Source organism: Suricata suricatta, chromosome 16 (assembly GCF_006229205.1).
Source record: "Suricata suricatta isolate VVHF042 chromosome 16, meerkat_22Aug2017_6uvM2_HiC, whole genome shotgun sequence".
NCBI classification, from domain to species: Eukaryota; Metazoa; Chordata; class Mammalia; order Carnivora; family Herpestidae; genus Suricata; species Suricata suricatta.
The window spans coordinates 53,778,087-53,787,894 of record NC_043715.1 but is presented as its reverse complement, the minus strand read 5'-3'; the positions used below and the strand labels follow the sequence as shown (position 1 = coordinate 53,787,894).

General features: G+C 38.7%; 1 pseudogene; it reads left to right on the top strand.

The window, feature by feature from the left end:
• Positions 1-7,405: 7,405 nt before the first annotated feature.
• On the top strand, positions 7,406-8,325 carry LOC115279871 (annotated as a pseudogene).
• The last annotated feature ends 1,483 nt before the right edge of the window (positions 8,326-9,808 follow it).

The following is a 9,808-nucleotide window of genomic DNA, read 5'->3' as shown; positions in this document are numbered from 1 at the left end:
CTCTTCTGTGGGGAACGTGCAGTTAGGTACTAACTGTGCTTGTCATTGAATTGTCAGTTCTGCTCCCCATTGGCTGTTCTGTCCTCCTGGGAGTTCCCTGCCGGGCCCTGGGCTGTGGGGGGCTGCCACATTGTTTTACAGAAACAAACATTTCTGCCTCTATGGCTCGTTCATCAATTTTCCTCTCCTTAAACTTGATATTCGAATCCATACCTCTCAAAATGAATTATAAATCCAAACACCTTTGAGACCTACCAAATGGCACCAACGTTTTGCTTAAGCCCTTAATTGCTAAATATCATTGCAACTTTATTTTTATAATTTTTGTTTTCACTTATTTTGGAAGTCTAGTTTTTACTTGAAAATTTGCTTTTTAAAAAAATGTGTTTATTTTGAGAGAGTACAGGAGGAAGTGCCAGCAGAGGACAGCCAGATGTAGAAGCCCAAGCAGGCTCTGAGAATAGCCCTCTGCCCACCTTCCAACCCTCACTCGGGACTGGATCTCACAAACCCCGAGAGCATGACCTGAGCCAAAACCAAGAGTCTGAGGCTTAATTAACCAACTGAGCCGGCGAGGTGCCCAGAAAATTCGATATTTTAACCGATCTTTTCATTTTCTGTTTCTGAATGCTTAGTTTGAAATGAAGACAACAAAACGTTTAAAATGTGTCCTTTCAGAGATACTAACTTTTCCTAGTACTGATGTAAAACTGGTTTTGAAGTATTTCCGGAGACATATGATAAGGATGTCTGTTCTTTATATGAATAATACAAGCAAATTGTAAAACTAGTTTTTCACATTTTCAGTAGCATCATATACACTCTTAATAATTTTTAATAGGAAATATGCAAGTTAATAGCACCTCTTCTGTTTTCTGTGGAATTCTGAGGGTGGTGCGGGCTGGATGAGCTTTTCACACCATCTCTGTTATGGGACTGTCCCTCCAGTGCTTACATCTCTGCAGGGGGTGAATGAACATGTGACTCCACATTTTTTAAGAGTTTACAATAATTTACAGGTATCTTGTTACTCTAGAGAGTTGTGTAGTCCTTCTGCAGCATGCAGAGATGACCCTAGACACAATAAGGTCAGGGCTTCAGAGAACAAAAGGGCTGATTGTTAAAAATCCATGGAATGATTAGGGCACAGGCATTCAGCACCCTCCAACTGGGATTTTCAGAAAGAGTCAAATGAAATGAAAAGGTGGAAGAGAGAACATAAAATGATACAAAGGTGCTTATCAAGACAAGGATGCCTCGGATAACCACCCCCTCTGGAGAAATTCTGGAGGTGTTGTTCCTGTGAATGTGCTGGACCCACAGCTTATATCTTGAGAGCTTGAAAACTATGGAGATGCTGGCCCAGATCATGAAACCCAAATGTCTGAGAGTAGAGGAGGTTAAAAGTAGGGCAAGTAGTGATTGTGTGATCTTGTTATTCAGAACCCCCAGTCATATTTCTATGTGATGTTTCCACGGTTCATTTTCAGTCACAGCAAGAGAGAAAGTGGTCCTTACCCGCACGTTTAGGATCAAGCAGCTGTTTGTTAGAGAGGCATGCAGAGCTTTTATTTTATGTTCTATCATCTTGGGGTTCCTGGGGCCAATTGTGATGTCCTCAAGACACTCAAGAAGCAGGTGGAGCCAATAGATACACCAATGGCCACTCTGAACATACAAAACAAGTTTGCATCAAAACTCAGTGAGGACATTTTTCAACCCCAAAGCTGTAGCTGAGCGACTTCTTTAAAGACAATGAGCCAGAGGTTGGCTACAGTCAGGTGCTTAGGAAGCAAGTCTTAGCAAGGAATTGAACCATGTTTTAATTATTTTTTACTATATAGACTTCTCTTTTGTTTGACCTTTATCTTGCTTTAGGATGTGAAGAATAAGACCATTTATTGTCTTTTTATAGGAATCCGTATTTCTCAAGTACCAACCATCAATGTTATACCTACTGCAAGTTTTACTGGTTATTAACTTTTCTTATGCATTTTGGCTTACTTATGTGATCTAATATTCTGTTCATAAATAAATATCTCATAAGGATAATCATGCTCATTTTGGGGTTTTCTTTTAGAATTTTTGTGGGTATTCTTATTGGTTCATTATTCTATAAGATTTTTGCAGTCACGTTGTTAGTTCAAAAAACTAACTGACTGTATCTATATCAGGATCCAACTAAATTTATAAATTAGCTTAAGAAGAATTGATTTTTTATAACATTGAGTTTTTCTACCCAAGAGCATGATGTAAATTTACTTTCATTCATTTCTACTTTAATGTATTTCAGGAATGTTTTATTTTTTCCCTGTATAGGCTTTTCACATTTTATTTGTTTTTTTTCCATAATATCTTATTGTCAAATTGTTTTCCATATAACACCCAGTGCTCTTCCCCACAAGTGCCCTCCACCATCACCACCACCTCTTTTCCCCCCTCCCCCTTCCCCTTCAACCCTCAGTTCATTTTCAGTATTCAATAGTCTCTCAAGTTTGGCATCCCTCTCTCTCCCCAACTCTCTCTCCCTCTTCCCCTCCCCCAGGTCCTCCATTAGGTTTCTCCTGTTTTCCTTCTAGACCTATGAGTGCAAACATATGGTTTCTGTCTTTCTCTGCCTGGCTTACTTCGCTCAGCATGACACCCTCAAGGTCCATCCACTTTCCTACAAATGGCCATATGTCATTCCCTCTCATTGCCATGTAGTACTCCATCGTTTCACATTTTATTTGATTCATACCTAGTTAATTTCTTTTTTTCTAAAGCTATTTATTTATTTATTTAGAGTGCAAGAGAAAGAGAGAGGGTTGGGAAGAGGGATAGAGGGGGAGACAGAGAGAGAGAGAGAGAAAGAGAGAGAGACAGAATTCCAAGCAGGCTCCATGCTCAGCATGGAGGTGGACATATCACTACCGGGGTTGAAATCAGGAGTTGGGCACTCAACCGACTGAGTCACCCACAGGCTCATATTTCATTTTAGGTTACACTATTTTTTTAAGTGTTTATTATTTTTGAGAGAAAGAGCACAAGTCAGAGAGGGGCAGATGGAGAGAGGGAGACAGAATCTGAAGCAGGCTCCAGACTCTGAGCTGTCAGCACAGAACTTGACTCGTGGCTCAAACCCTGGAACCATGAAATCATGACCTGAGCCCAACTCAGACGCTGATCTCACTGAGTCACCCAGGTGCCCCTATTTTATGTTATACTTCTGTAACTGCAGGCCCTGCTACTATAAGTCGTAAATGATTGTTTGCTGTACATCAGCTATTGTACAAAAATATTCTATGTACAGGATGCCTCTGGAGCTCACTTGTTAGAGCGTGCAACTCTTGAACTTGGGATCGTGAGAATGAGCCCCATGTTGCTTACAGAGATTACTTAAAAATAAAATCTTAAGGGGTGCCTGGGTGGCTCAGTCGGTTAAGCGTCCAACTTCAGATCAGGTCATGATCTCGCGGTTCGTGGGTTTGAGCCTTGTCGGGCTCAGAACCTGTCTTCAGATTCTGTGACTCCCTCTCTTTCTGACCCTTCCCTGCTCGTGCTGTCTCTTTCTGTCTCTCAAAAATAAAGTAAGAAACATTAAAAAAATTAATAAAATCTTAAAAAAGAAGGTCTTCGTGCAAAAAGTCTATTGTTTTTGTTTATCAGTACTATAACCTATGAGCTTACTGAATTATTTTTCAAAGTGGATTTTTATGTGAGTTTCTTTGTGTTTCCAGAGGTATACTTGTACCATCTGCAAACATAGTTCTACATCTTTTTCTCTCATTCCTATACCATGTTAAATGCCCTGGGCAACCTGCAATGTAGTGATAAATGAATAGAACAGGTGATCAAGTCCTTTTTATAGCATGGTTTTCTGACCCTAGTGGAATATCTCTAGCGCTTCCCTATGAGCAAGATGAAGACTGTTTTGTAAAGTTGGGAAATATCTTAAAGAAATTCCTAATTTTGAGTATTTTAATTTAACATTCATACATGTTGAATTCTTCTAAATAATGTTTTTGTAACTATGAATAAGATTTCTTGACTTCTTTTCATAAATATGAAGTATATTGATTTCCTAATAGTAAATCATTCTTGAATTTTAGACACAAATTTCTTTGCTCATCATAGTTTTATATAATTTTCCAGGGGTTTGGCTGTTTTTGTTCTACATAGTACCGCCTTTAGGCAGATGTGAGACCCTTCTGTGGTGTTCTTTTTGGTATGGACGTTAGAATGTCTCAGTACCAAAATTTTATTTGATGTATAAAGACAAATTGGAAATTTTACTTCCTCTCTGATGCTCTTAAATTGAGTAAGTAGCATTAGCTTACCTGCTATTTCAAAGAATGGAAGGATCTGGCTGCTAATCTGATCCAGGTGCTTTTATTTATGAAGGACTCTGATAAATGTCTTCCTCTTCTCTATGATATTGGTCTGTTTGGACTCCTTACCTTACTGAAGTCAATTCTGATAAAATGTATTTTCCTAGAAAACGTCTATTTTATATAGGCTTTCTAGTTTATTTGTTTGAGTTGGGGAAGCAAAGAAAATGTTTTTTAATCTCATTTCTTGGCATCATGTGCTTTATTTGCATTTATTGAAAATTTAAAATGTATTGCACTTACTGAAAATTTTAAGAATAGAAAATCCTTCTTGGGTCATTTGTAGGAGTCTTAGTCTCTTCCCAGAAATTCAGTGGTGGTGGGAGTTGGGTCTGAGGAGTAACAAAGAATTAGACGGAGAAATTCTCCAGGAAGCACAGAATCCAGTGAGGCCCGTGTGCTTCTCTGCTGGTCTTTCATGGCTCAGATGTCAGCATTTCCTCCTTCCAGGTTACACCTGTCTGCTTCAGGAAATAATGGAAAAGGAAGAGTCGCTCTCAAACACTCCAATGGTCCCTTTGGATATACTACTAGAAACTTCTGATAGATCCCGGTATTTAAAAGTTTTTCAGGGATGCCTGGGTGGCTCAGTCTGTTAAGCGTCTATCTTTGGCTCAGGTCATAATCTCAAGGTTTGTGGGATCGAGCCCCACATCAGGTTCAGCTCAGAGCCTGGAGCCTGTTTCAGATTCTGTGTCTCCCTCTGTCTCACGCTCTGTCTCTCTGTCTCTGTCTCTCTCAAACATAAATAAACATTAAAAATAAAGATTAAAAACTTTTTCAGAACTGTTCTCAGTTCCTCAAGTGCAGAACTATCAGTCTCACTACAGCTGACATGATGATTGTAATTCTGTGGGGAGGTGGGGAGGTGAGATCACAGAGTCACTAACTTCTATCTCAGGGTTTGGCTTCCTCCCTCCCACACATGCTCTGCCTGCTACTTTACACCCAGCTCCCAGTCCTGCCAGCAGAGAGGAGTCTCTGAGTATCTTCTAGTTTAGTCAGAGAGCACAGTGTCTAAGGTTAGGAGATGCAGCAGGAATCTGGGTAGGTGAGCATGTCTGGGAAAAGAATCTGACCGCACAGGCTGAGCTTGTGAGAGAGACTGCTAAATCAACGCATGACTGCTGCTAATGTAATTCAAGAAAATCCTCAGTGAAGGGGTTCTTGGTGTTTGGTCTAAGTGCTGTCAGAGTCTGAATTTTAAGATATGTCAAGATTATAATTCCAGGGGCACCTGGTGGCTCAGTCGTTTAAGCATCCAATCATTGATCTCAGCTCAGGTCTTGATCTCATGGTCCTAAATTCAAGCCCCATGCGGGAAAGAGACAGCCTACAAAAAAAAAAAAAAAAAAAAAAAAAAAAAAAAAAAAAAAGACTATACTTTCAGAATTAATCTGCTATTCAATACAGTGTACAAGAGTCACAGAGACATTTTCATGATCAATATTGTGATTTGTCTAAAGCATTTGTGTATGTGATAATGAGTATGATGGAACCAATTGAAATACAGCAGAAACAGCGTGTCTAAATGGGAATTGCTGAAATTTATTCTTCTGTAACTTGAGTGTGATGTGCTTAACAGAGACAGTGAATGTGTCTCTACTGAAAATCTCTGTGGTCTCTTGATCTGTATAACAATCTTCTTTCCTACAATGAGGACAGGTCCTTTAAGAAAAAGTTAACATCACTATAGAGGGTTTTAAAGAGCAAAACATTAAGGACTGTATTTTATATGTTAATTTAATTTTAATATAATGAATTAAATTTAAAATATAATCTCATGAAGGAAAAAAAACAATTTTAAGCTATAGTTCTACTGGTTTCAAATCATTTCATAGTATTCCCAGCTCACTAATCACTTCTCTTGATTCTCAATTTATTAAATGCCCAAGATTCCAACTCTTCAAATTCCATTTTGCACATTTGTATTGTATTTTAAAAAGCTTTTCCAAGTCAAATATCAGTTCAAGTTTCAGTTTGTTTATTCTAAAATAATAAACATGCAATGATTAAACTTTAAATAGCATTAATATTTTCTGCCCTAATATGCTTTATCACTATATGATGTTTCATGTCCCAGATGTTAGCACACAGTATAATTTTGCACAATAACTTCGGTTTTGGATACCACTGTATTTTTGGTCCAGGCAAAAAATGCAATGAGTTTTCTGCTGCCATCCTAACATTTGTCTACATTAAATAAATCAGATTGGCCTAAATAAAATTATTTGGTGCATCTATAATTTATTAAGACTTTTGAATCTTAGTTCCTTAGTTATATTGGTCATAAAAACTTAAACAAAAGTGAGAAACAATCAAACTAAGTTTATTAAATAAATTTAAAATAGGAGAACGTGTGTGTGTGTGTGTATACCCATGACGAGGTTCCTGGCACCATATAGTACAGTAGGAAGTATTCATGTCATGGCAACTAGGCTACCCAGGTTCAGATCCTGATTCTACTGCTATTTACATGAGTCAATTAAATTCTCGTGGTTAAATTCTCCTCGTCTATAGAATGAGAGTAATGGTAGTTTCAAACTCATAGAGTTGTGAATATTATAGAAATTACAGCAGGGAAACCCTTAATAACGTGACCCACACATTGTAAGTGCTATAAAGACACATATGTAATTTGGGAAGTCGCTTAACAAAAGACAATATAGTTTAGAGGCTAATTCTCAGGAAAAGGGTGAAGTAAGTGGAGATTTTATTTTTCATGAAAGTATAGCCCGAGGGATGCCTAGGTGGCTCAGTCGGTTAGGTGTCCAATATCAGTTCAGGTCATGATCTCATGGTTTATGGGTTTGAGCCCCACGTCGTCTCTGTGCTGAGAGCTCAGAGTCTGGAGCCTGCTTTTGATTCTTTGTCTTCCTCTCTCTCTCTGCCTCACCTCTGCTTGCCCTCTGTCTCTCAAAAAAAACATTAAAGAAATTTTTAAGAAAAAAAAAGAAAGCATATCCTGAAACTCATATTTTCATACAGAAACCTCTGCCTGTGAATATGAATATTGAGTTCTGGACAATGACAAAATGGCATCGGCGGATTTGAATATAGCATTGATCTTCCTATCCCAGGTAGTCATTGAAAACCTGGGCAGTTTCTCACTCTTCTATCATTAGATGTCCCTTTGCTTCACGGGAGGCAAGCCAAGATCCACGAATCTGATTCTCAGGCACTTGACTGTAGCCAAGTCCTTGGTCATTCTCTCTAGAGGAATCCCAGAGACCATGGCAGCTCTAGGACTAAAACATTTCACCAATTATTATAGATGCTATGTTCTTTTATATGTTCACTGAGTGGCCAGTGGCATGTCCATGTGATCCACCTGCCCCTTGAGTGTCTTCCAGGCCGTCATGATCAGCCCGGGGAACTCCAGGTGGGCAGAGCTTAAAGTCAAAGCTCCAAAATACATTGGTCCCTCCCGTATCCTGTGGGGGTGTTCTGCATGCTGGTAAATTTTTTTTTCCTATTTATACGGCTGATAAGTGGAACAACAAAACTGTAACCCAACAAAAAGCGATTTGGGATATTGTTGTGCTTCACAGTGTAGAGACAAGGTCACAGGCTCATGAGATGCAGCAATGATATTTTTCCATGACATTTTGTGTTTGGGACACATGACGTTGGCCAGCAACTCCATGGTTTTTCTCCTTCAGAGGCACAAGCAGAGGTTCCAAAGCATCCACAGGAACAGTCTCTCCCACAGAGCCCCCCGTGAGACCAGAACCAGCAAAGCATCCTTGTTTTGATGACCACCATTGTATCCTTTTATGCCGTGTGGTCCATCATTTATGTGTACTTGCCTCTCTTGGACAATTCTAGTTGGGGGCTGGTGAGTGTCGCTGTACTAACCACTGACTGTTTTCCAACTATTCGCCCATTTGTTCCCATGAACCATGACCCCACTGTATTCAGGCTGTACTGTGTCCGCTGTGGAAGAAACACATAATTCCCTCATCTCAGCAGGGAAGTATGAGTAGTCTTCCACCTGCTCAGCAGTGGATGCAGTGAGACCTCAAAGAATGTTAAGAACAAATATGTGCCAGTTTCATTGCAGAAAGAGGGGGTGAACGAGACACCTGGACACCAGCCTGATGTGAATGAGTAAAGAGCACGGAACCTGAAATCTTCTGTAATATGTGTGTCCTTACATAGTTGTGTTTTTATCAATGGTCACAGTGGAGAAGTTAAGATTCCCTAAAACAGTCCTGAAATACTGAACATAGTGAAAATATCTTTTTTCTTTTTCTTGAAATGAGTTCTTTTTTAAAATACAACCAATTGCAAACAGAAACAATCTCATCAATAAGAATGTGCTAATTACAGGGGACTTTAATACTCCACTTACAACAAGGATAGGTCAACCAGACAGAAAATCACTAAAGAAACAATGGACCTGAACGACACACTGGAAGAGATGGAATTAATAGATATATTTAGAACTCTGCATCCTGAGGCTAGGGAATTCACTTTCTTCTCGAGTGTACATGGCACATTCCCCAAGATTGATCACATACTGGGTCATAAAACAGCCCTCCATAAATATAAACAAATTGAGATCATACCATGCACACTTTCAGATCACAATGCTATGAAACTTGAAATCAATCACAGGAAAAAATCTGGAAAACCTCCAAAAATGTGGAGGTTAAAAACCACCCTACTGAAGAATGATTGGGGGAATCAGGCAATTAGAGAGGAAATTTAAAAATATATGGAAACAAATGAAAACAAAAATACAACAATCCAAAATCTCTGGGATGCAGCAAAGGCAGTCCTAAGATGAAATTTTATTGCAATCCAGGCCTATTTCAACAAACTAGAAAAGTGAAAACTCAAAACCTAACAGAGCACCTAAAGAAACTAGAAAGGGAGCAGCAAAAGCACCTCAAACCCAGCAGCAGCAGAAAAATAATAAGGGTCAGGACAGAAATAAATAATATAAAATCAAAAAAAGCAGTTGAAAAAATCAATGAAACCAAGAGTTTATTTAGAAAAAAATAAACAAAATTGATAAACCTCTAGCAAGACTCCTCAGAAAGAAAAGAGAGATCACCCAAATAGACAAAATCATAAATGAAAATGGATCTATTACAACCAATCTCTCAGAAATACAAGCAATCATCAGAGATTACTATGAAAAATTATATGCCAACAAACTGGACAATCTAGAAGAAATGGACAAATTCCTAAATGCACATGCACTACCAAAATTCAAATGAGAAGAGATAGAAAATCTGAACAGACCAATAACCAGTGAAGAAATCGAATCAGTTATCAAAACTCTCCCAACAAATAAAAGCCCAGGGCCAGATGGATTCCCAGGGGAAGTCTACCAGATATTTAAAGCAGAGTTAACACCCATCCTTCTCAAGTTATTCCAAAAAATAGAAATGGAAGGAAGGCTTCTAGACTCATTCTACAAAGCAAAT